This window comes from Globicephala melas, chromosome 12 (genome assembly GCF_963455315.2).
Source record: "Globicephala melas chromosome 12, mGloMel1.2, whole genome shotgun sequence".
NCBI classification, from domain to species: domain Eukaryota; kingdom Metazoa; phylum Chordata; class Mammalia; order Artiodactyla; family Delphinidae; genus Globicephala; species Globicephala melas.
The window spans coordinates 7,554,249-7,580,305 of NC_083325.1; the positions used below are offsets into that span (position 1 = coordinate 7,554,249).

General features: G+C 46.3%; 1 protein-coding gene across 2 annotated transcripts in view; it reads left to right on the top strand.

The window, feature by feature from the left end:
• The window catches only part of AFF3 (ALF transcription elongation factor 3), a 574,404-nt gene that overhangs the window by 406,654 nt on the left and 141,693 nt on the right, over positions 1 to 26,057 (top strand). The gene's annotated exons all lie outside the window — the stretch shown is intronic.

Genomic DNA, 26,057 nt, shown 5'->3' on the forward strand with positions numbered 1-26,057 from the left:
TTATAAAAACTCTCAGTATGCTAGGAATAGAGGGGAACTTCCTCAACCTTGTGAAGAACATCTGCAAAACACAGCTAACAGCTAACATCATACTTAATAGTGAAAGAGTGGGTGCTTTCCCTCTAAGGTTGAAAGCAAGATAAGGATGTTCACTGTCACCACTCTGATTCAGTATCATACTGGAAGTTCTAGCCACTGCAATATGGCAAGAAAAAGAAATATAAGGCATACATATTGGAAAAGAAGAAATAAAACTGTCTCTAATTGAAGACAACATGCTTGTCTCTGTAGAAAATCCCAAAGAATCTACCAAATAGAACTAATAAACAAGTTCTGAAGTATTATAGGATACACGATCAACACACTAAAATCATTTGGATTTCTATATGCTGACAAGTAGAAACCAGATTTAAAACTTCAATACCATTTACAGTTGCTTCACAGAAAATGAAATACTGAGGTGTAAATCTAACAAAACATGTACAGGGGCTCTATGATGAAAATTATAAAATGCTGATGCCTAAATGCCTCAAATGTTCCCATGAGATATCTACAAATGTGTCTCTATCAGCACCATGGGGAAGTCTGTCCTAGCAGAAGAGTGCTAACTCTGATCTATAGTGAGCCTTGGAAATTGCTGGGTAAATATGTAAAAGATTAAGTGCTTAAATGGATAAAAATTATTGGCAGCATGGATACTGATATAAAAGTTTTCCACTGTCTCAATATCAAAAGCCCAAGAATGCCAGATTCCCAAAGTGAGTCAGAGTGCTTGGATTGTTTTGCACGAATGCAGCCAGCCAGGATCAACACCCTTGGAGTAGAGCTTGAGGTAGAATTTCCAAATCCTACAAACATTATGGTGACAGCCACCCAGCATCCGAACGCTGGGCAGTCCAAGGCATGAGTCACAGGCAGATTCTTGGACAGTCAGCAATGAAGAGATGCCCAGCTTGGCCCCAGCACTCCATCGTTAGTGGTGTCAGAAGACACGTAGCCATGGGGTGGAGAAATGAGCTAAAAAAAAATAATAAGCTGCTAAAATAGTAGTCCAAAGGCAAGGAGGAGAGATTCCTGGCTGGAGATTGTTGTTGCTTAGATTAGATGAGTTTTCAAGCTGGAAAGAAGTTTAGAGATTGTCTGGTTCTTGGAACTTTGGGTGAGGTACAGGAACAGCCTAGCGCTCTGCCGTTACCCAATCCTGCAGATGATACACACTTGGAATTCTATTTTGAACAGGCTGGGAATATACAGAGAAGTTTTAGAGAAAAAAAAAGCCCAGGTATAGAACATTACAGATGAGAGTTTGTGACACAGGCAGTAGATATATTAGCAGCATGCCAATTCAGTCACATATTTGTTTACTACTGTATTTATGTACATTAAAAAAATGTTTTTCAAAGCACTTTCCATTCTACTGTATCACGTTGTCTTCAAAACCAAGGTATAAAGAAGGCAGAATTGGGTTCTTTATTCCCATTATAAAGAAGCCACCGGAAAGTTTATGGCTAAGTAGTTAACATCAGAGCCAGGAGAAGTCAGATCCTCGGGTCTTCCGGTCCTCAGCTCTGAACACCTGGCAGAGCTGTCAGACCCTGAAAACAGTTACTGGGACCTGGGTCCTTACTAGGACCTATTTTTCTCTTCTTTCCATCCCAAGGGCCTTTCTTCCAGAAGAGAATGCCTTGCTTATTTAAAACAAAAATAGTCTTTACGGTAGAAGTATGTCCTGAAACCTAACTTGTCATCTTAGTCACTGCTTTCTTACTACATTTTCTCTGTAGACCTGAAACTTGCATATTTTATTTCTCTGAAAAAAAAAAAAAAAAACAACCTCTGAGCTCTTAACAGTTGGTTTTTGAGTTGGAAAGTCTTTTTCTGTGTAGAATATCCACAGTCCCAAACACACACACACATGCACGCACCACTCCCCACATCCAGGTCAGGAATGGGCAGAAGGCCATCTCATGCCACAGGCAGGGCCACCTAGCTAAGTAGGTGGCAGGACCCCACACGGCACTGAGAATTCTCAAATCTGCAGGAACCTGATCTGAACTCTTGTGAAATGCCCTCTCACCAGCTTTCCATTCCTTCTTCTAAATAGTTTCTGCTTAGGAAGAACCAGGTGGGCTTTATTTCCTTGGTATGGGAAGAAAAGTTGAGTTGAGAGACCTGATGCTTTCAAATCTTCACGGCATGGCAGGGATCTCGGAAGAAACAGACGGTGGAAGAGCAGAACAAAGGTAGCAGAGAGGCTGGCCAGCTCCTTCTCCACGGCTGTCAGTAATCCCGCCAGAACACAGAGATCACATGCTGTGTCGTAAGATGTGCAGACTTTTCGTTAGTCCAAGTTCTGGGCTTCCAGAGACTGTGTGTCCAGTGCAGAAGAAGGAGGAACAACATGGAACAGTAATAAGCGAGACTTGATTCTCTTTCTCTTGTAGAAAACAAAGTGGCGGTAGATATAACTGTGCAGGTTGCTGACACTCTGGGTTCTTAGACCTTTTCTATGAAACGCAACCAAAAGTTTAAATAACAACAGCACAGGATAAACTTGGCTTGAAATTGCACAGTCTTTGGCTGAGATGCAGTGATTTTAGCTTCCTGCATGTAAACCACCCGAGCCTTGATGCTGTGAGATGATGGGACGCCGGTGGGAGGGCGTTGGAGGAAAATGAAGGGATATCGATGAAACTTTTTATAGCTCTTCCAAGCAGCTACATACATAGGTGATTGTATGTCAGATTGACTTCCCAGGCAATTCATCTAGGAATTTTATCTACACCCCTCACCAAAAAGAAATCAGCTTGGTTTGAATGGGTTTGGATGGCTAGCTGCTTTGGGGGCCATCCGTCCGTGAGGAGTGGGTGCCTCCTTGGGAAAGCTGAGCAAGTATTAGGATGACTCATTGTTTAGTAAGTGCCCTGTGGGCATGGTTTGGGGTGTCTCCACACACACGAGTAATCCTTTCACAGATTCTGGAGAGGCCTTTAGCCGTGTAAAAACGACTCTGTGATGGGTCTTTTTATTTTGGCAGATACTTTATTTCGACTTCCGTCAGCTCCCTTATTTTATGGCATTCAAGCGCTTATAAGTGCTCACAAAGTCTCAGGATTAATCATCACAAATGAAATCCCATCTCTTACCAATAAAAAAAACAGTGAAAATGTAGGGCTATGTTGTTAGTTTGAGAAATCTGTTCATTACGGTTGTTGGAACTAAACACGTTCGTTTATAATGAAAAAAAGTGGGGGCAGAGGTAACCCTACCTACTCCATCCTGTGTAGCTACAGGTAGGCATGTAAACTCAGAGTTTTTACAGGAAAACCTACATCCCAGATTTTCCCTTGCAGTCTCAGGACAGACTTCCAGCCTCTCTCAAAAGATCTAGCTGGAGAAGAACATGTTGATGCTCATAGATACAGGCACCTGGTCTAAATCCCCTCGTTGTTGGGAGGCTAATGAATTACCTGAGTCAGTTTGTCCAGAGCAGTAAGCGTTCAGTCTACAAGGGTCCCACTTGGGAGACTCACTCAGCAAAGAGCTGAGGGTGGGACCTGAGCCCCCCAAGGCCCCACTGGGGAATCTAGGGCTGCACTGCCCAGTCCAGCAGCCACCAGGCCCAGGCGGCTGTCGAGGTGTGGAGAGTCTGGACCGAGATGGCTGTTAGTGTAAGATACACACCGGATTTCAGACACTTCATACCAAGGGGAGAAAAAATAAAAGGTCTCATTAGTAACTTTTTATTGATTACATGACAATATTTAGGGTGTATTGGCTCAAATAAAATATATGATTAACATCACACCATTTCTTTTTACTTTTTTAGCACAGCTACTAGAAATCTTTTAATTACCTAGGTGGTTCACATGATATTTGTACTAGACAGCGCTGTTGTAGATAGACAACGGACCCGCACGTGGGGTGGCCAAGGAGGGGACTTACAGAAAACAATGCAAACAGTTTCAGAGTGGATGGCTAGGCGTTCCCGTTCTTGCAGGCCCTTGGCTGCCCCACCGGCTGCTTCTCCCCGGCTTCGTTGCGTAGCTTCAGCGTCCATCCCGCACCAGCCCGCTGGGCCCCCTCCTCGCCCTCTGCCCGTCTCTGGGATTGCCCCACAGTCCAGACACCCTGCCTTCCATGGAGCTGAGCGGTTCCTCTGTCTGACCCGTCCCCGGACTCCTTTCCAGGTGATCAGCAAAACATAAGAGCCTTTGGTCAGCCAGACCCCTCCTCCTGAGAAGACTTTTCTTAAAATATCAACCCACAGTCTCTCTCCCTCCATTCATACATTGTGAAAGCTCTGAACGCCTGACGTTTTTAAGAGCTCATTTGGTAGAACTGACTGAAAGTGATGTATAGCTTTGATCCCACTTCCCGTGGTTGTCTGTTCGTTAGACGGCCCAGACCCTGCCTGGCGTGGTGTATGGTGTGTGGTGTAGGCATCAGTTTGCCTTCCTAAAATACAAAGGTTCTGAATCCCAAAACACATCCAGACCTGAGGGTTTCAGGTAAGGACTGTGGACCTGAAGCAATTTTCCCCTCCCTTAAAACCTGGCTTGGCTCTCCCTGTCTTCCGTCAAGTCTCCCTTAAAGATGGATCTAAGCAGGTCATTGTCCTGCTTTTAGTCCTTTTAAGGATGCCCACAGCCTCCAGGACCAGGTTCCAGCACCTTCACAGGTGTCCAGGTTCCTCATCAGCAGGTATTTATCATCTGCTACAGGCTTGGTCCTCAGACAGGGACTGAGGGAACTCAAAAGACACTTGAAATACAGTCTCTGACCTCAAAGCAGGGGAAGTGAAGCCCCAGGAACCACGGTGAAGAGCAGAAGGGTTAAGTGCACAGGTGAATGAAACCGGCTCCAAGTGCAGGCAGAAGAAGAGAAGAGAACAGAGCAGCCAGCACAGGCTCCCAGGTCCGGGGCGTGCGGAAGAGGCAGGCGGGGCTGGGCAGGTGCAGCATGGAGGTGAGGGGGCAGGAGAGGGAAGGAAAGGGGGTGCAGTTTTCCGGTCCCTCACCTGGATGTCTGTCCTCTCCAGATACTTAATGAGGCTTGGCCTGTTGCCTGCCTTTCCAGGAGGCCCAAGGGACACCCTAAGGATGCTGCCTTCTAGAATTAAATGAGTTCCCTGCGTTTTGTCATGTGAACTGATTCCTTAGATCCACATCACCAGATGTTGAAGTTCATTACTTCCATCCTTGTGTCAGTTAAGAAAGCTGATTGGAGCGTACTGAGCCCAAGTTTAATCCGCCAGCCTGACTGCCTGCCCTCCCTCACCTCTGCTTTACATGTCAAGCTGCCAGAAGAATTAGTGGTGGCTCTTCCGTACCCTGCAATTCGGTTCCTATTTATTGAAGCCCTACTGTGTACAGGGCTCTGAGCCTACACTGATACAAGCCCTCATATTTATTCTGTGCTGTAAAATTTGCAGAATACTTTTGTCTACATTTTCTTATTCAATTCCCCAATAGTCCTTTAAAGTTGAGAGGATATGTACTATTCATTCTCAATTTACATTGAGAAGTGGAGACCCGAAAAGGCTGAATAATTTACTCAGGGCCATAGCGCTAGTTAGTGACAAAGTTAGGAGTCAAAAATTAACTGCAGACCCAGCACTTCTTCCCATGCAGGTGTCAGCCACTTCCTGTTCGTGCCGTACATATTGTGAGTACACGTGTTGGACGTTTGAAGGTCATTGAGGAGGTGTGATGGCCTGCCCACTGCTAGCCCAGAAATGTGACTTTTCTTATTATTTGCCAAAGCAGTGTTGGCACCATTCAGCCTCTTTCCCTAATACATCTTGACAGTTAGGCTAAAAATCTAAATGATACCCCAGACTTGTGAAGGAAAGGTTGACCCAACCATGCGAAATGGCAGAATGGAGCCGGGGAGGCAGCAAATAAATTATGAGAACTGGTCTCAGAAACGACCCAGGGTGCTGGCTCAGTGAAAAGGGCTGCTGTCTTGTAGGGATATGAAAGGGGGATGCAAGGCTTTGGTAGATAAGTCCCCGAGATAAGAAATTGCAGTATATCTCATAACCAAGTGACAAACTTATTTTTATTAGTTTTTATTGGAGTATATAGTTGCTTTACAATGTTGTGTTAGCTTCTGCTGTACAACAAAGTGGATCAGCTATACATATACGTATATCCCCTCTTTTTTAGATCTCCTTCCCATTTAGGTCACCACAGAGCATTGAATAGAGTTCCCTGTGCTACACAGTGGGTTCTCCTTATCTATTTCACACATAGTATCAGTAGTGTATATACGTCAGTCCCAATCTCCCAATTCGTCCCCCTCCCCCTCCTTGGTAACCGTAAGTTTGTTTTCTACATCTGTGACTCTATTTCTGCTTTGCCAATAAGCGATATTATACAGTATTTGTTTTTCTCTTTCCGACTAACTTCACTCGACAGTCTCTAGGTCCATCCACATCTCTGCAAATGGCACTATTTCGTTCCTTTTTATGGCGTGATGATGTTTTATTCCTGGGTGTACAGAAGCCTTAGTTCAACATAGCGTTTTTCAGATACACCGTCCTGAGAGAGTATTTTATTTTCTCCTTTACAGAGGAGGAAATGGACAGTCAGTACCGCCACCACATCACCCAGCTGGTAAAGAACACTAGCGAGTAGAGCTGGAAACTCACCCACTCACACTCAGAGCCCCTGACTTCCTCTGGGCTGCCAGGGTGACTGACTGCCCAGGGCCCACACTGACGCCACAAGCACCCCTCTCTTTACACCTGCTGCCTGACCAATGTGGTAAGAGCAGCCAGATGGGTCATCCTTCAGAACTTGACCTTGAGGCCACAAAATCCTTTGAAAGCCTAGAGTACCCATCTCTAATTTCTTGGCTGGAGAGTTCTGAAAGGCATGTATTTACACAGTGAAAAGGCTAGAGATTTGATGTAGGATACCTTAACACTGGAAATAATGATGGGAAAGGAAAGAAGTGTTTTGAGTGCTTTACTTATTACCAACCTGAATATAAATAGGGCACCAAAAATCGCTGGCTTTCATGTTCATTCTTTAAAAAAAAATAGTGGCTTTATTTTTGAGGAATAAGGGAAAGGTAGAAGGAAGTACTTGGTGTCACGGGATAAAAAAAAAAAGTCATTTCCCTGTTATCAAGGAACGAGCAATAAACCTAGGACAATAAACCTGCAGGGTCCAGGAGGCAATGCCATTTCTGTACTATCCACTCACTCTTTAGTTTTTCTTTGGTTGAAGTCACCCTGGCTTCTAAAAAAAAAAAAAAGCATAGGTGTTTTCCTTTAATAGAAAAAATTTAGAGTTACCGTAATTCCCAGGTAAGAAATCCTAAACTCTTTCCATATGAAAACTAGATTTGGGCACAGCCGGTTTTTGCAATATCTGAGAGTAGAAGGAAGGTTTATTTCCAAGAATCTGACTGAAATGTATACAGAGAAAAATAAAATTTTCTTGCAGAATCACATTTAAAGATACCCATTGGGGGTAATAATCTTAACATTCCTAACAATTAACACTGACTTGAGTTGAAGTTAGAATGGATTTCTCATCTCGACATCGTTTTATCCCCCTTCTCTTATTCCATCACTCGGCTCTTTCCTGTGTAACCACACAGCTGTCTGTTCCTTTCCATTTGGTTCAGTTGGGAATCTGTTCATTTGTTACGTTCCTCCTCTGCTGGGGGCCCCACCCTCAGCACTGGACGTGACCAAATAAATCTGGGAAAATGGCACGGCCCCTGCTCACACGACATTGACCCTGCTGGAGTGGGGTGGAGCAGAGAAAGGTGTATCCGGAGGGGCTCAGAGCCCCACGTGACAGCAGCAGTTCCAGCCTCAGGAAGCTCTGACATTGAGTCTCCTCACGCTGCATTTAACCTGGTACCCAACCACCTGACTGGTCCAAAGGACGCCAGAGGATTTTCACGCATCATCTCGGTCCTTCAGAGTCTAGAGGAGGAAGGAGACCCCTGGCGCCCAGCCAAGACATCGGGTCCATGATGGGGCTCAGAGAAGAGAGGAGATCAGAGAAGGTGGATTGTGTGGTGGGCTTCCTAGAGGAGCGGTTCTGGGGATGGACGTACTCAAAGGTGTGTATGGTTCAAATTGCAGAGGAAGGAGGCCAGGCTGCAGGTGAGGACGCAGCGCCCAGCACTGCAGGATCTGGCTTGCTGCTTCTCCTCTCCACTCATCGAAAACTCGTCCGGCCCCTTCATCAGCCCATCCTCCTGCTGTTACCTGTAACTCCCAGGCCCAGCCCTCACCTCCAACCACCATAAACTGATAACCTTTTCCCAACCCTTGCTGCTGTTAATAAGACAGTTGGCAAGAATCGAAAACAGTGCTGCTGAAGAAGGAACCAAGACCAAGGGACCAGCAGAATTCACTGTCCTGTTCCCCTGACCACAGGGGCCACCCGGGCTGACGGGCGACCTCGGCAGAGGCCGACCCCAGATTTAGCAGCTGCGGCTTTTCTGTGCCTTGGGCCTCAGTCCTGCCGGGGAAGGAGTTAGCAGTGCTCTGGATTTGGCGGGAGGCGGCCTCAGCCCATACTGGGAGGACACGGGCCAGGGAAGCAGCAGCCGCACCCTCCATGGCCTTCAGCAAAGCTGCTCTGACCTCGCCACTCAGGCCGGCTCAGCCAGAGCCTTGGGGGATGATGACCAGTCGCTGCTCCCAAGGAGAAGGCAAGAAGGCTCTTCTGAAACATCCTTAAAGGAGTCTGAGGTTTAGATAACATTAATTCCATGTTAATTACTAAGTTAATTTCATGAACTTAGCCCTTCCTTGGGCCCTGATCGCTAAGTAAATATCCTCCTGAAACATGACCACTCTGAGAATGAATTTCTACCTTTTATCTAACAGCCCTTGTCCTGGGGAGCTTTTCGCTTAAGTTCCGTTTTCTCCTAACCTTGCAGGACTGTCCCGCGTGCCTTGTCACAGTGCTGTTTCCCTGTGGAGGACTGAGTGGCTGGTGAGAAGTTTGAGGCCCCTGCCCTCCTGCACAGGCTCTCCTCTGCAGAAAGGGTTGGGATGCCAGCAGCAATAGCAATTCATCAACCACCGGCCTCCGTCGTCACCAAAGCCTCTAAAATCCCTTTCCAGAGGGTTTCTCTGGTGCACGAGCTCATTCACGGCCTGAGTCCTTCGACTGTGGTTTTGGGTGGAGGTCTTTGGGGAAGGCAGCTCAGAGGAAGCAGGGAAACGCTCTGGTTTGGACACGGTGGGGGGACTGGGGGCAAGGGCACAAGAGCGTTGCATCACCAGATGCTCCAAAACAATGCCCCGGCCCGGACCGCAGGCCGCAGGCGTTCCGAGGGCACACACGTCCCGGTGGAGCTTTGTGATGGTGTCTGTATCTTTCTTGAAGATCATTTGGGTGCAGGTATATTGAAAGATCCCACACGGAGCTCTCAGAGTACCCGTGAGACTGAATCTCCCGGGAACCCAGACTCAGCTGGGAGGACGGAGCAGTGATGGGTCGCAGTCTGGGTTGGAGATCAGCCTTGGGAATCCAGCAGGTTGAGATTTCTCTGAAACAGGGAGTGCAGTGCAGGTGGGAGGGAGGAAGATCTGGTTAGGATGGTCTGGTGAGGAGGGAGAAAGGGCAGTGAGGGGTTCTCACAGGGCTCAGTAGCACCTGCTTGGCCTCAGATTTCTGAGGGCCTGGTCCTGTAGGCCACAGACAAGGTCAGGGCAAAGGAGGGGTGAGTCCTGTTAACACCCGCCTTTGTGCCTGCCTCCTGGGCACCACAACCTGGACATTCAGCTGGAAACACACCCAGTTGGCTTGACACCACACAGCAGCCAGCGTCTGCATCCTTCCCCGATCACCCCTCCTGGCCCCCCCAGCTCGTGCCTCTCCACCAAGAAAACCGAAAGGAAGTGCACCACACCTGCGGAGAAACCATTCGAAACACAAATGAATTTTCCTTTTTTTTTTTTTTTAAAAAAAAAAGGATATTGTAGTAAGATACCTCAACCAAAATATATTTGTCAAATGCCAAACTCTTACTTGGAAAAGGTCTGGATAAAAAGTAGCATACGCTATCTTGTCATCTCCTACAGGAGTTCCGACAGCAGCATGTGGGTGTCCAGTCTTGCAACTTTTATTGCATAAGCGACTACCCAGCCGGAGGAGGCCTGGGGTTCTCAGCAGTTTCTGTGTGAGCTCTTCCCGTTGTTGGTCTGACTCTAGAGCAGAGAGATGTGCACTTTTTGAAGTAAAAGCCAGTGAGCTTTAAAATGTGTAATTGTTATCAAGTGTTTTCTCTTTTAAATAAGCTTTTATGTAACTTAATTGGAGCTCGTTGGTTTTCAGCTCGCTAAAGGTATATAGGTATATTGTTAGTGTATTCCACCCCACTTGGGGTCAAGGATCAAGTTCTTCTGTGCACAGTTACAGGTCTTGTCTCTTATTTTGAAGGGGTGGGTGCTGATGTTTTTTCAGTTATACAAATACCTGTGCCCCCAGGCCCTGGTGACACAGAAAGGAGTGAGGCCAGACATGTCCCTCAAGGAGCCCATGATTCAGGTAGGTGAGACAGACTTGAAGACAAATACTTAGAATATACAGTGGCAAATGCACTGATAGACGTGTGTACAGAAGAGGGTAATTAGTTAAGGTCACTGAGCATCAAGATGTGCCCTCCGGGATGGCCTTTGAAAGGTAATAAATGAGAACAGGGAACAGAAAGAAGGGCACTTAAGGCAGGAGGAGAAACCCTGGCTGACATTCAGAGAAGCAGAACCAGAAATAGTTTGCAGTGTTCCAGAACTGAGTTCAAGGGCTAGGACAGGGAAGCACCTGCAGTGAGCTGAGGCCAGGCCGTGAGGAGACTTGTGTGCCTTAAGAAGCAGCAGGCACCATGAACTTAGATTTTAGATGGGCTGAAGCCAGGTGCGAAATAGGAGCTGGAGGCAGGACTGGAGAGAGGAGGGAGTGAATAAGATATTACAGTGAGAACTGGAGTGTGGGAAGGGGTGAGGGTATGATAAGGGATAAAGAAAGACGCCTTCAAGAGAAAGCTGAAGAAATTGGACAGACGCCTCTAGGAGTTTTGTTGTCCATAAGGAGGAGAGAAGGGAAGTCAAAAACCACGTGCAGGTGACCGGGTGGATACAGAATTCAGAAGTGAGTGTTGGATTTTAGGTGGGGAGGTAGCGGGACCTGGTTTGGGGCGGCACATCTAGGTGGAGGCACGTCCAAGTGGAGATGAACTTACTTGCTCAACAAACATTTACTGTGTGGTTATTCTGTGCCAGGCGTTTGACTAGATTCTCAAGATGCCCAGTGACATAAAATGTGGGCTCTAGCCTCCGGGAAACCACAGTACAGAGATGCACTTGGCCCTGTAGAGCTGACAGTAGGAGGACAAACTCATGGTGGTGTCCTTGGGAGCAGATGAAGAGATGAGAGGGTGCAGAAGACCAGAGAACTGAGGGTAGGATCCTAGGATAGCATCAGCTTCTGAGCAGTGGCCAGAAGAGGTGGATTCATCCAAGGTAGTTTGAAGTCAAAGATAAAGAGACCCTTGAGAGGCCAGAGAGCCGTGCAATGAACATTGCAAGGAAGGAGTGTCACATAAATGGCACATAAATCAGTGACCAAGAAAGACAAAGAAACAAAGATGTCCGTTTGATTCGGCAATTCAATGTCCCCGATACCCTTAGTCGGTATGTGTGCATATGCAGTTATCTGCCATTTGGAAAAAAATTCTACTCTTGCTGGTCAAGAATGTGAATGCTCTGTTAGGACTTGCAGTGTCTGGCCAGAATTTTACCACTTTGCACAGGTAATGCAAGCCTTTGATTTGTGCCTGTTGCTACCACTGGCAACACACTGCAACTCCACCCCTTAGCTGTATCTATAGACTTCAGTCTGGTACTTTTTTTTTAATCTTTACATGCTTTTCCCCTTCCTTTATGGGCTTTGGTTCTGTTACTTTTTTTTTGATTGAAGTATAGTTGATGAACAATATTATATGTTACAGGTGTACAATACAGTGATTCACAATTTTGAAAGGTTATATTCCATTTACAGTTATTATAAAATATTTGCTATAGTCCCCATGTTGTACAATGTACTCGTGTAGCTTATTTTATACCTAAGAGTTTGTAGGTGACTAAGAAACAGCTGACTACTATTGGATTCTAATGTAGAAAGTAAATACACAAGAGTCCCTACTGATATAAATAAATGACTAATAAATAAATGGGGGCAACTCTGTCCCCGTACATAGTCCCCCCAAATGTCCCGTACAGAATTTTCCAAATAATTCATGTACGTATTGTCCCCTCAAGGACGTGGAACATAACTCCCCATCCTTAAGTGTGGGCTGTCTTAATAGCTTCCACGTGCAGCCTGGAAGGGGTAAGAAGGGTAAGGTCTCAGCACAGGAACCAGACCAGGACAGCCTCAGCCCGGTGATAAGTCACGTGCGTAACAAGCACCTGCGATGATGGGATGAGAAGGCCCTTCAGCTCTGGGGCCCTTCACCTCCTCCCCCAAACCATAAACTCAGTCTCATCATGAGAAAAACATCAAACAGCCCCATGAAGGATCCTTCCACAAAATACACTGCCAACACTCCGCAGAATGGTCAAGGTCACCAAAAACAAGGCACGTCTGAGAAACTCACAGCCGCAAATAGGGACCTAGGGAGACATGACAACCGAGTGATCCCATCCTGGACAGAAGAAGGTCAGGTGAAAACTAAAGAAATTGGGACGAAGTGTGGACTTTGGTTAATAATGACATCTCGATACCGGTTTATGAGTTGTGATAAATGGATCACACTGATGGAAGATCTTAACAGCAGGGGAAACTGGGTCCTGAGCTTCCAAGAACTCCCTGTATTATCTTGGTACCATTTCTGTAAATCTAAAACTAGTATAAAAGTTTGTTTAAAAATAACAATGGCTGGGCTCCCCTGGTGGCGCAATGGTTGAGAGTCTGCCTGCCAATGCAGGAGACACGGGTTCGTGCCCCGGTCCGGGAAGATCCCACATGCCACGGAGCGGCTGGGCCCATGAGCCATGGCCGCTGAGCCTGCGCGTCCGGAGCCTGTGCTCCGCAACGGGAGAGGCCACAACAGTGAGAGGCCCGTGTACCGCAAAAAAAAAAAAAAAAAAAAAAGCAATGGCTGACTATTACTGGCCTGAGTTTTCCCACTGAGCCCCGTGCTTTCATGCACTGTTGGCTGGACCTCACCCAGGAGGAGACTGCCACCTCTCCCTTCTGCAGGCCGGTGAGAGCTGGCCCCGTGGCTTGAAGTTCGTCCCCGCTGAATACACAGAACGCTCCCTCTGTTCTTATTGACTTGAAGTTACGTGTCTCTCCCGTCACCCACCTAGTTAATCCGAGGATCCGGTACGCCTCCTACCACACCCAGCCCCTTGCTGCACGGGAGCAAGGTGTTCCCTGGCCTGAGACTAGCCGATTCAAATCAACAAATACTCACAAAGTACCTCCTGTGGCCCATTTAGCTGCGTGCTATTAAAAACGGCTATGTGAGTCTCAGTGATGAAAATGCAGCAGAAGCCAGGGGTGAATTTCTGGTAGGAAGCTATCTTTGGGCCATATAGAAAGTGACATTCCTTCTGTTTGTTCTGAGTTTCATGTCACATCCTTACTGCATCAGGGGAATCTAGGAGCACTGTTTCAGAGATCCCGGGACAGTTTGTTGTCCGGGTAAGAAAATCCTGTAAGCCTGAGCTCCTTTATCAGACTGGAGCTCTGTGAGGTTGGGGACCATTTCTTATTTGTCCTGGTCTACCCATCTGCTAGCACAGTGCCTGACACATGTAGGGTACCAGTAAAATTTTACTTAAATAATTAATCTCACTACAGGTGATGTAGGCTGCCGCTATGCTGTTATCCCAGAACAAGATAGGCTCCTGGTTATAGGGGCACATTAGGGGCAGTGCTGCCTGGACCTGGTTAGACACTGTCTCATCTCTGTCGGGCCTTCACCAGGGCTCCTGGTCAAGAATGCCCACTCTTTTCTGTGTTAACTGTGCAGTAAGGCTGGCTGAAAGTAAAATGGTCCATCCAAGGGCCTGACACTGTGCCTGAAAACTTCTACTCTTACTTTCACACCTTCAGGATCTTTTTTGGTGTTATTTGGGGAGGTTTCTGTTGTTTTCTGTTTTTCCGTTTCTTCTCTTTTTAACTGTGAGAAGTCATCACAGATCACAAGCGCCTGGGAAACTGTTAGAAGGGGTGTGTTCTGGCCAACCTGCACCATGCAGTGTGTCTAGGTCACAGCCGCTTCCAAGGGTGTGGGCTACGGAGGAAGATTATTTTAGCAGGTAGGCAGGAAAGGAGACCCATTCTAGACCATGGTTCGGGGCCAGGCAGGGGCAGGGGGTGCTCCAGTGCCCGTGTAAGAAAGGAATCTGGATGAAAGCATAGCCCTGGAGTGGGGGGAGCACCCCTGAAAAGGTAGGGGTTTTCAAAGATAAGTGTCACCTACCTCACAGTGTTGTCTAGTGTTGATCCAGAGATCAATTGATTTTCTGCCATTTTAATGAAAACCTATGTACCAGGAGTCTTGACTCATCTAAAATTGGAAAATCAAGAAGTCTGCGTTGGTCATGGATCCCATCTCTTTTCAGCCTTCCTCTCCTGTCCTCCATCAAAGAATAGACCCAATTAGGCAGGATTTAGCCATGAGTTCCAGCATAGTAACTAAATTTATCATGATTAGTACTGATTATCTTCTTAAGCAGCAAGTAGAAAAGCACTCTTTTGAAGTCAAATTCTGTCTCAAAAGTTTGCACTCGCACTTAAAATTTTTCATTGAATCATTTTTCTTTGCACTTGAGATTCCCTTCTGCCAACTGAAAATCAAGCGCAGGCGGACCTCGGAGATACTCTAGGTTGGGTTCCAGACCACAGCATTAAAGCAAATATCGTAGTAAAGCGAGTCACACAATTTTTTTGGTTTTACAGTACATATAAAAATGATGCTGGCGCTATGCTGTAGTCTATTAAGTGTGCAATAGCGTTATGTCTAAAAAACAATGTACATACCTTAATTTAAAAACACTTTATTGCTAAAAATGCTAACCATCATCTGAGCCTTCAGTGAATCAGAGCAGTAAAACATCAAAGGTTACGAATCACAGGTCACCATAACAAATATAATAATAATGAAAAAGTTTGAAATATTACAAGAATTACCAAAATGTGACACAGAAACATGAAGTGAGAAAATGCTGTTGGAAGAATGGCACCGATAGACTTGCTTAACGCAGGGTTGCCACAAACATTCAGTTTGTAAAAAACACGATTATCTGCAAAGCACAGTAAAGTGAAGTGCAGTAAAACGAGATCTGCTGTAGATGAATACATAAAAAGTTGGATAGGCAGCAAACAACTTGATTCTGCAAGTTTACTCTTCTTTACTTAAACCCAAAATATACCTGATCTAAAACCATGAGGAAATGCTGAAGCTTTCTTGCAGAGTGGCCTGACCAATGCTGGTGTTAGTTTGTGGTATAAAGCAAAGTGATTCGGTTACACATATATATATTCTCTTTCATATTCTTTCCCATTATGGTTTATTACAGGAAATTGAATATAGTTCCCTGTGCTGTACAGTAGGACCTTGTTGTTTATCCATTCCATATATAATAGTTTGTATCTGCTAATCCCAAACTCCTAATTTATCCCTCCCTCGCCCCCGTCCCCTTGGCAACCACAAGTCTGTTCTCTATGTCTGTGAGTCTGTTTCTGTTTTGTAAATAAGTTCATGTGTGTCCTATTTTAGATTCTACATATAAGTGACATCATATGGTATTTGTCTTTCTCTGTCTGACTTCACTTAGTGTGATCATCTCTAGGTCCTTCTGTGTTGCTGTAAGTGGCATTATTTCATTCTCTTTTTTTTTTTTTTGCCTATGCCACCTGAAAATTAGAACATTTCATATATTGACCTAATTTTCAAACCTATTCACTGTAAAAAAGAAAAAGTGGTGAACTAGTCTTGGTGGTGTGTGTGTGTGTGTGTGTGTGTGTGTATACATATATATATGAGATTTTTAAAAAAATTTTATTGGAATATGGTTGCTTTACGATGTTTTGTTTCTGCTGTACAGCAAAGTGAATCAACTATACATACACATGTATCCCCTCTGAGATTTCTTTTTTAATTGAGATTATCTGACTTACGTATTCTGACCACCTGGATTCGTTTTACAGTGAATAGTTCTAGAAGCATCAGAGATAACATACAAAGTACTACAAAAATGGTAGCATTAAAGGTGAATTCACGGAAATGCCTTGGTTTGAGGATCAAATGCCAATCTCCCAGTTCAGTAAATAGCTAACAGGATGCTTTTGCTTTAACATGGAACATAAATGGCTTTTCCTTCTCTTTACATTTAAGTGATCCGCTTACTACGTTTGTGGCAGAGAGGGTGAGTGGATTCATGTAGAAGGCTGCATCTAGGCATAGGCAGCCGAAGGCATACGTTCCAGAGAGGGACAGCTTGGAGGTGCAGCGCTGGCGGGATCCCTGCAGTATCCGGTTCCAGCTGGTTCTGCCCATAATCACAGGGGCCAGAATGGGCATCTTGGTCCACACAGCGTAGGAGGTTAACATTCCATAAGTCTCAAATAACCTATGGATACCCTGAACAGAGAGGCAGTGGCTTCTTTCCCTCAAGACTTAATGGGAATGGAATATTACTCAGCCTTAAAAAGAAAAGCAAGGGCTTCCCTGGTGGCGCAGTGGTTGAGAGTCCACCTGCCGATGCAGGGGACACGGGTTCGTGCCCCGGTCCGGGAAGATCCCACATGCCACGGAGCGGCTGGGCCCGTGAGCCACAACTACTGAGCCTGCGCATCCGGAGCCTGTGCTCCACAACGGGAGAGGCCACAGCAGTGAGAGGCCTGCGTACCAAAAAAAAAAAAGGAAAACGAAATTGAGTTATTTGTAGTGAGGTGGATGGACCTAGAGTCTGTCATACAGAGTGAAGTAAGTCAGAAAAACAAATACCGTATGCTAGTACATATATATGGAATCTAAAAAGAAAAAAAAATGGTTATGAAGAACCTCGGGGCAGGACAGGAATAAAGATGCAGACGTAGAGAATGGACTTGAGGACATGGGGAGGGGGAAGGGTAAGCTGGGACGAAGTGAGAGAGTGGCATGGACATATATACACTACCAAACGTAAAACAGATAGCTAGTGGGAAGCAGCCGCATAGCACAGGGAGGTCAGCTCGGTGCTTTGTGACCACCTAGAGGGGTGGGCTAGGGAGGGTGGGAGGGAGATGCAAGAGGGAGGGGATATGGGGATGTATGTATAAGTATAGCTGATTCACTTTGTTATACAGCAGAAACTAACACATCATTGTGAAGCAATTATTCTCCAATAAAGGTGTTTAAGAAAGAAAGAAAAAAAAAGACTTCATGGGGCAGGAACAACTCAATGAACTAAAGTGGAGAAAGCTTTAATTAGAGAAACTTAGGAACTGTTGACTTCCAAGGTAGAACAGGTACTTCTCCCCCTCCAGTTAATACTGAGTTAGCTTGGGTAGTGGACTTTGTCCTTCACATGACTGTACCCTGGGAAGGACATTGGGGAACTAATATTTGAAGACTATACAGGTGTTTCAAAGACTGGAGAATAAAGCCCATGAGGAAAGAAAAAAAGGGGCCAGGATTTTCTGACGAGGAAAGAAGATGGGGATCTGTACTCCCACTTTTTATCGCTTCACTAGGCTTACTTATCTGTCTTTCCCTTCAATAAACAGTGAGCCATGTGAAGGCAAAGGCTTTTCAACCTTCTATCTCGAGCATCTAGAATGTACCTGGTTCACTGGTGGTGGTCAGTAAATTAAGAAGTTTCTGTTCTCTGTTAGAAAAAGTGAAATGGACTTAAGTTACAGCCTGGTGATTGTTACGAGATGGAATGGGTAGTAAAATTCCAATACGAATGTTGAATATTGAGTCATTCCTACGTATCAGCCACCGTATAAAATGTATGCATTTTCCCCCATATAATTCCCACATTCCTTGGGGGTTAACGCTCTTATTTGTCTATTTTAAAGATGAGAAAACTGAGGGAGGGACTCTGAGTTCTTTGCACAAGGACACACAGCTAGTATGTGGCAGAGCCGGGATATGAATCCATCAATCAGGCTTTCTGACTGCAGAGCTCAGGCTCTTAATTACTATACCCACCAGTCAGAATTCAGTCTGGAAAAGAGAAACCACTCTAGGTGTTTTAATAGGAGGGCACTTAACATAGGGCATGAATGCCTTCCAAGTCCATCAGGAGGGCTAGGGAATCTAAGGTCAGGGGGCCAACAGGAAATCAGTGATTAGTTCAGGAAATCAGTAAATGCCAGAATTGCAGAGAACTGCTAACAGACATCTCAGCATCGACAGGTTTTATTCCCAGAAGGATGCCTGGAAGCCTCTGGCAGAACCTCACATCTGCCACCTGCTGAAGCTTATACACCTGCTTCCACTGCCCCGGTACAACGATGGCCTCTGTTACCCTTCGGCCTTCCAAACCCTATGGGGGTGCCTCTCATTGGCAACATCTAACTCAGAACCCTGCAGGCAGGCATGTAGGAAATGTAGTTCCCAGTCCTCTAGCCCCTGTGAAACAGGGTAGTGCTCCAAAGGGAGAAATGACGCTGAGATGTCCACAGATTACCTTGCATACTGTGCCGTACTGTCTTGAAGAAACCTTGGGGACTTCTCCAGAGAACTTGGAAGGCAGGATAACCTATGGTATCTTTTGTATTTCCTCCCAGAGGCTAAAGAACAGGCCCGAAAATGATCTCAGATGCCCTAGCACTGCCTGTGATTTCTGAAAACAACCCCTGAAGAATTCTGAAACGCAGAATGATAACTCCTTAACTCATTAGCAAGGATGGGCTTGTGCCTTACCCTAGGTACTCAGGAGGTAACACCCCTCCCCTGAAAGCATTCATATTCAAATGGAAGACGGGGGAAAGGTGGAGGCTGTTGAGTTGATACACAGTCTTAATACAATGCACTAGTTCTGTACAAAGGCAGATAAGATGTGGAGAATTCTATTCTGTGGATTGCAGATGGTTTTAATGAGAAGGCGAAAGTTCACTTGGAATCAGGCAGTGGTTTTCAACCCTGGCGGAATAGTAGATTCATCTGGGATGCTTGTCAAAAATGCCGATGCCTATGCCCAATCTAGGACCAATTAAATTAGCATCTCTGGGAAGGAGGCCCATGAATCAGCGTTTAAACACCACGGGCAATGCTGACCTCATCATTGAGCAACCCCTCGGAGGCTTTACAGTTTCCAGTGTGCTTTCACTTTTATTGTCTCATTTGTGTCTCTACTGTCGTAGCGTTTTATTAGCGGACAAACTAAAACTCAGAGTTCGGGACTTGATCCAGGGAACAGAGCTATTCAAGACATTCAGCTCTGCAGACGGTCCAAGTTCACTCTGTGTTGTCTAGGGGTTCCTACGCTTTGCTGCAAATTAGAATCACCCAGGGAACCTTTAAAACTGTGGATGCCCAGATCACACCCCAAATCTATTCCATCAGAATATGGGGGTGGGGTGGGAGCCAGGCATCCATATTTTTCAAAGTTCCCAAGTTGTTCCAGTGTGCAGTAAAGTTTAGAAACCACCATGTTAGGCCATATTCAGGGAACATGTGGCATGGGCGTAGCTCAACATGTGTGCATTTGCTTATTTGGAGATTATGCTGGGTTCTCTTTCCTGACCCTAACAGTTTATCTGTTCAATTAAATCTCTTAATTAGGGGCTGTCTCAGGAATCAACTTGTCAATAACGATCGCCACAGACATGCAAACACTGGTATTGGGCCCACCGTATGTGTGACCCTTCTAGATTCAATACATTCTTCCTGTCAAGAGTTATGAATGAGGGCTCCCCTGGTGGCGCAGCGGTTGAGAGTCCGCCTGCCGATGCAGGGGACGCGGGTTCGTGCCCCGGTCCAGGAAGATCCCACATGCCGCGGAGCGGCTGGGCCCGTGAGCCATGGCCGCTGAGCCTGCGCGTCCGGAGCCTGTGCTCCGCAACGGGAGAGGCCACAACAGTGGGAGGCCCGCGTACCGCAAACAAACAAAAAAAGAAATGCCCATGGTCAACTCTGTGCAAAGCTTCCCAGTCGAGGTCCCCCAACCTCTCTTCCAGTTCTGCCGAAAAAGGACCATGTTCTTTCACACTCTGTACTTGAATTCATTACGCCTTAGAAACGGAATTCTCTGATACCAAGAACATTAGTTCAGAAGCTAATTTTCTAAAAGTCCTTGTAGTGAACAAAGAGAGGAATTTTAAAACCATCTTTGAGGAGCGAGCCTTCCCTATTAAAGTACCCTTTCTAGAGTCCAGCTTGTTTTTTGATAGAAATGATCGAGTCCGTCCGGCCCTCTTTCCCTATAATTCTTTCAGGAGGAAGCAATTTTCAAGTCAGTTCGGAGGAAGCTACTTTACAGCCGTGGCCTGCAGCGCCCGGAGTGGAAAAGATGGAGCATCTTCATATTTTCACAGTCACGCCAGCTGTGTGCGGTGCTTACAGCTTTCTGGGTGGAAAGAGTCCTGAGATGTTCAGGGAAACTGGGCCCAGCATTCCATTTCTCCCAGACAAAGAGTTCCCTCCAGGCTGCTCAGATCCCCTATCTAGTCCCCTTGCAACTGTAATTCCAAGTAAAAAGAACAACGAGCACACTTTTTAAAATACACAACTAAAAAAAAAAAAAAAGCAAAAAACAAAACTAAAAAGAAAACCTGGGATATTTCAAATAACTTTAGCGAGATGTGTCTTTACTACATCCAACAGAAATGGGGACGTGATAAATGAGAGCAAACAGTGGACAGACTTCCCTTGCCAAGTGGTCAGCGTTTTACAAGGTGTGTTTGCAAGGCTGCCCCTGTTCTGTTTTCCGAGGCCATGGCTCCTAAACGCATGGCCCTGAGCGTAGCCCTCTGTGGGCCACCTGCAGCTGTGCGCTGGTTTCTGCCTTACAGCTGTTTTGTAAGACATCATGGCGCGCCATGCCATGAGCAGATAGCATCATCAGAATTGGGAGCAAGATGGGTCCTTAACACGTTCAACTGGCTCAGAAACAGGCCTCTGGAATCCCTGTGTCCACCAGCGGTCGTCATTGGGGGTGTGCGGTTGCAATCCGTTCTGACCAGAGCCTTCCCTTTTTCCCGCTCAGCTCCTCCACACTCTAAGTTACCAGGGCCTTTACAGACTTGTCCAGTGCACCCTGTGAGGCAGGAATTGTAGAGAAGACTGACCCCTGCAAGAGGCAAAGGAGAGCTGCGGGGAGGCGGGGACATGACACCTTCTGGAGTTGTCAACACCCCTCGCCTTCTGCAGAAGCTCTGAGCCCGTGTTGTCCAGTCCAGCAGCCGCTGGCCGCACATGGCTACTGAGCCCTTGAAATGTGTACGTTGTCACCTTGAAATGCTATGTTGGCTTAAATATATTGACTATATTGTAATTTTACCTGTTTTTACTTTTTTTTAATGTGGCTATTAGAACATTTTAATGACCTGTTAGGCTTGCGTTATACCTCTGTGAGACAGTTTGAATGATGGCTGTTCATGCTTTAGCGCAAGCAATTGGGAGTGACCTTGAAAAGGGACACACTAAATATTTACTACCATCCAGTGGCATACCAGTTACTTGTTGATGCCAACAAATTACCCCCAAACTTAGTGGCATTTGTTATCTCATGGTTTCTGTAGGTCGGGAATCTGAGCATGGCTTAGCTGGGTCCCCCGGCTAAGGGTCTCTGGAGAGGCTGCAGCCGCCAGCCAGAGAGCCAAAGAGTATGCCTGCCAGCAGGCGGACATCACCCAATCTCACGAGTGACACCCCATCACTTTGCCCTGTTCTGTTCCCTAGAAGGAGGTCACTAGGTCCAGCCACACTCAGGGTGGGGAGGACACAGTACCAGGAGGCTGGGGTCGTTGGGAGTGTCTTAGAGCTGCCTGCTGCAGCTAGATAACGAGGGTCCCATTAACCTTACACCCGTCCACCAGTGCCGTGTACTGACTGTAAGGGGTCCAAAGTGCTGTGTTCCCATTTGCTGGTTAATGCATTAAAGAAACTCGGAAATCATCTATAAGGAACTACAGACAGTGGTGACTTTGGGGGAAAGAGTGGGAAGTGAGCAGGTAGAGACAGGAGGGGAGGTAGACATTTCCCTGGATTTTTTCTTTGGGCGGGGGATGGCATTGGAACCCTGTGTGTGTATCACTTTTCCAAAAGAAAAGAACATCGTGGGAGTGCAGGATATAACCTGCCTCCATCCCCAGGCATGCCATGCTCGGGGGTCACCTTCCGCGACTCCATCTGACTTCTTTAGCAGTCTGAAGCCAGCACAGGTCCTTCCTCCTCCAGTGCTCTGCTCGAGGGCCCATCCCACCGTATAACAATCACTGGATTACTTGTCTCTGTCCCCTGATAACCCGATGCTCTGAGGGCAGGCACAGAGCCTTTGGGACTTGTATTCAGTGAGTCAGGCTCAGTTGGTTGAATGAACGAGCTCTTTTCCTTAGCAGATTTGGGGGTGAGAGGAGGGGGTCCCTGGTCCTCTCTGGGGTCCTACCCTGTGGGCCAGGGCAAACTGGGAGAGATCTGGGGAGGAGTACACATCCTCAGGGCCCCAGGCTCCCCACCCATCCACCCAGACCACAGGCCCCAATATGCCCTCAGAGGTGGCTCAAGGGGCCATATCACAGGCTCTCGACTTTCAGTAGCTGACTAGAGATGTGATAAACCTCTGCGGGCAGGAGGTGATGGCCTAGCCCAGCGCTTCTAAAACTGTGGCCTCTGCCCGGCAGCCTCTGCATCACCTGGGGACTTACTATGAATGCAAATTTGGGGGCCCCTTCCCACCCCTGGAGGTGGGCCCAGACACCAGTGTCTTAACAAGCCCTCAGGTGATGCTGCTTCTGCTCTAGTCTGAGAACCACTGGCCCAGCTTTGACTCCCAGGGTGCCTGTGGAGGGAGCTTCCTGCTTCCCTAGGGCTGGAGGTCAGAGCAGGTGGCCTGCTAAGGCCGCTTTTCTCTGTAAACATTCTCCCACAGCACCTCCGCGTCCTACAGCAGTCCACCTGCCCCAGAGGACTGATCTGATGAGGAACTTCTCGGTACACTTGGCCGCTAGCATCCCGCTTTCAGTTACTTGGAAGAATATTTTGTGACTTCCTGCTTTTCTAAATGTGCCTTCGTGGTGGAGCTCGGGGACACGTTGTTCCTTAGAAAGAATGAAGGATCCTGCAGACACAGAGCGTTTGAGAGGATGTATAGTTCCGGCGCCGTGTGGCCCAGAGCCTAGAGGACTTGACGAAGGCTCCTTGGGGGCTCAGCAAATTGCTCTGTTGCTCTGCTCATCATTTAGCATACGTGTCATCTGATTTTATTTGCAGATGCTGTTAGGAGAAAAGAAAAAGATGAATCTAGTTTTTTTAACTACCCAAAAGCTGTTGGATGTGTGTTTGGGGAGACATTTCACTGTAATAAGGAAGCGTCTAGAAAATACCTAGAGACAATTGATTAGTTTGTAACAGAGGAAAGAACACTTCCCTGGTCTCAAGCCCAGTTGGGGAACTGGCACCATCTCCCAGTCCAGTCCTTGTGGCCACCTGGTGCAGGAGCTCCGGGGTCCAGTCTGATTATTGCCTTTGTTCCTGGTCCACGAGAAGCTGCTCTGGAATTATAGAGTCACAGGCTGTTGCCTGAGGGCGAGGCTCTGTCCTACACACCATATCACATGCGAAATGTTTCCAGAAGTAGTCAAACATTCTATGTAAAACTCTACCATCTAAAAGCACTGCCATGTCCATTTCCTATTGAATTTTTAGAACAACGATGGGAAATGTCTTACCTGACATACGAGGAAGTAAGTGCTCAAAGAAGTAACCGGACTGCACCCCAGGCTCCTGACTCCAGTGTGGATCCTGACTCAGATTCCAACCTGTCAGTTTTACTTTTATGAGTCGGATCAGCTCAGATCCAGGGAACCCTCTAAACCTCCAACAATCTAACTGGACTTTCCACGCATTGGTAAAGGCAGAGAGTCAGAATTCAGAGCCACAAGGGGCTGTAGAGGTCATTTTATCCCAGCTTCGTTTTAGAGATGTGGAAATAATATCCAGAGTGAGTGCACACTTTGCCCAAGTTTACAGAGCTGGTTACGGACAGAACTCAGACTCCATGCTGGCCAGCCTCATTCCACCACTCCACACTCTAGTACCACAGACTGTGTCCTTTTATTAGTGTTGATTTTTACTTTCCTTTGATTTCCATTTATTCTATATTAATATACTAGATATGGGACTATTTGGAAAGGCGGTTGCTTGACTGAGATTTTGAAGACACACGTTCATCCCACATCTCACCAGGGTTTGACAGGTCTCCTGAATGAGGTTGGCTTTTGCGAGGGTCTGAAGTAGCAAGAAATGAGATGCTGTCCCCCAGGGAAAACAGGCCTGTGTCAAGGTCGCAGGTGGGCTCATCGTATAAGCGGAAGAAAAGGACCATTGGAACCTATTGTTCTTAAACAGAAGAGGTACAGGACACCTTCGCCCCAGGGTGAACATGGCAGAATCAGAAGATCATTTGTGATTTCATTGACACCTAGAACCAATCCTAGGAAGAGGGGGTCCAGGAAGAAGATGTGTGTGAACAGAAACCATCTCCCTATGCTCCACATTGCCTCAAAAGATGTAGGTAGGAAACCCAGGTAGGAAAGCATCAGAGCTGGAAGCTCTCAGGTCATCTAGACCACCCTTTGTCTCGTTCCTGATTTCTACGTTGGCTTCCAGACTAAGTTCCTTCCTTTGTGCCTTGGATGCACTACATCACCAGCCCCAGGCTGAGCCTGTCCAGGCCATCCTGGTTCCCAGTTAATTGGGGAATGGCGCAAGCTAAATTCTTCTGAACGAATGTGGAGAGGAAGGTGGTCAAGTGTTTTTGAAAATAAGCCCAGGCAGATGGTAGTGCTGACCCTGACAGAGCAGTGGACTTCAAAAACAATGAAATGAGTTTTATAACTTCTCCTCCTGTGTTCCAAGCAGTGGAGAGGATGGCTTGGATTCCTTCAGAGAGGTGGACCTGCATAACAGGTTTATCATGCACGGCTAATTGTTAGAATAGATATTTGCGTATATGAATATGGGTTTTTTTTTTAGTAGTACTATCATTTAATCATCGAGGTTTCAATGAGATGCACTATAGAAAATGTCTTTTTTTTTAACATCTTTATTGGAGTATAATTGCTTTACATTGTTGTGTTAGTTTCTGCTGTATAACAAAGTGAATCAGCTATACGTATACTTATATCCCCATATCCCCTCCCTCTTGAGTCTCCCTCCCACCCTCCCTATCCCACCCCTCCAGGTGGTCACAAAGCACCGAGCTGATCTCCCTGTGCTATGCGGCTGCTTCCCACGAGCTATCTGTTTTACATTTGGTAGTGTATACACGTCGATACCACTCTCACTTTGTCCCAGCTTACCCTTCCCCCTCCCCGTGTCCTTAAGTCCATTCTCTATGTCTGCATCTTTATTCCTGTCCTGCGCCTAGGTTCTTCAGAACCTTTTTTTTTTTTTTTTTAGATTCCATATATATGTGTTAGCATACGGTATTTGTTTTTCTCTTCCTGACTTACTTCACTCTGTATGACAGACTCTAGGTCCATCCATTTCCGTACAAATAGCTCAATTTCATTTCTTTTTATGGCTGAGTAGTATTCCATTGTATGTATGTGCCACATCTTCTTTATCCATTTTGCATATATGAATATGTTTAATGGGGATTCATAAACATTTGCCTTTGGCTTTAAATCTCAAATAGGTGGAGATCATAGAAGCACCGGCTATAGAAACAAATCTGCAAATCAAACAGCCCATATAAAAGTCAGATTTTCAAGAAGCCATTAAGACATAGCAAAATGAAATGAACTTTAAAGGACTAAAGGATTCAGATCTGATAAGGACCCCAAATGACAAGTAATTCCAGGGAAACCCTATTAATTAAAAACTGCTGCTCTGTGAAATGACTG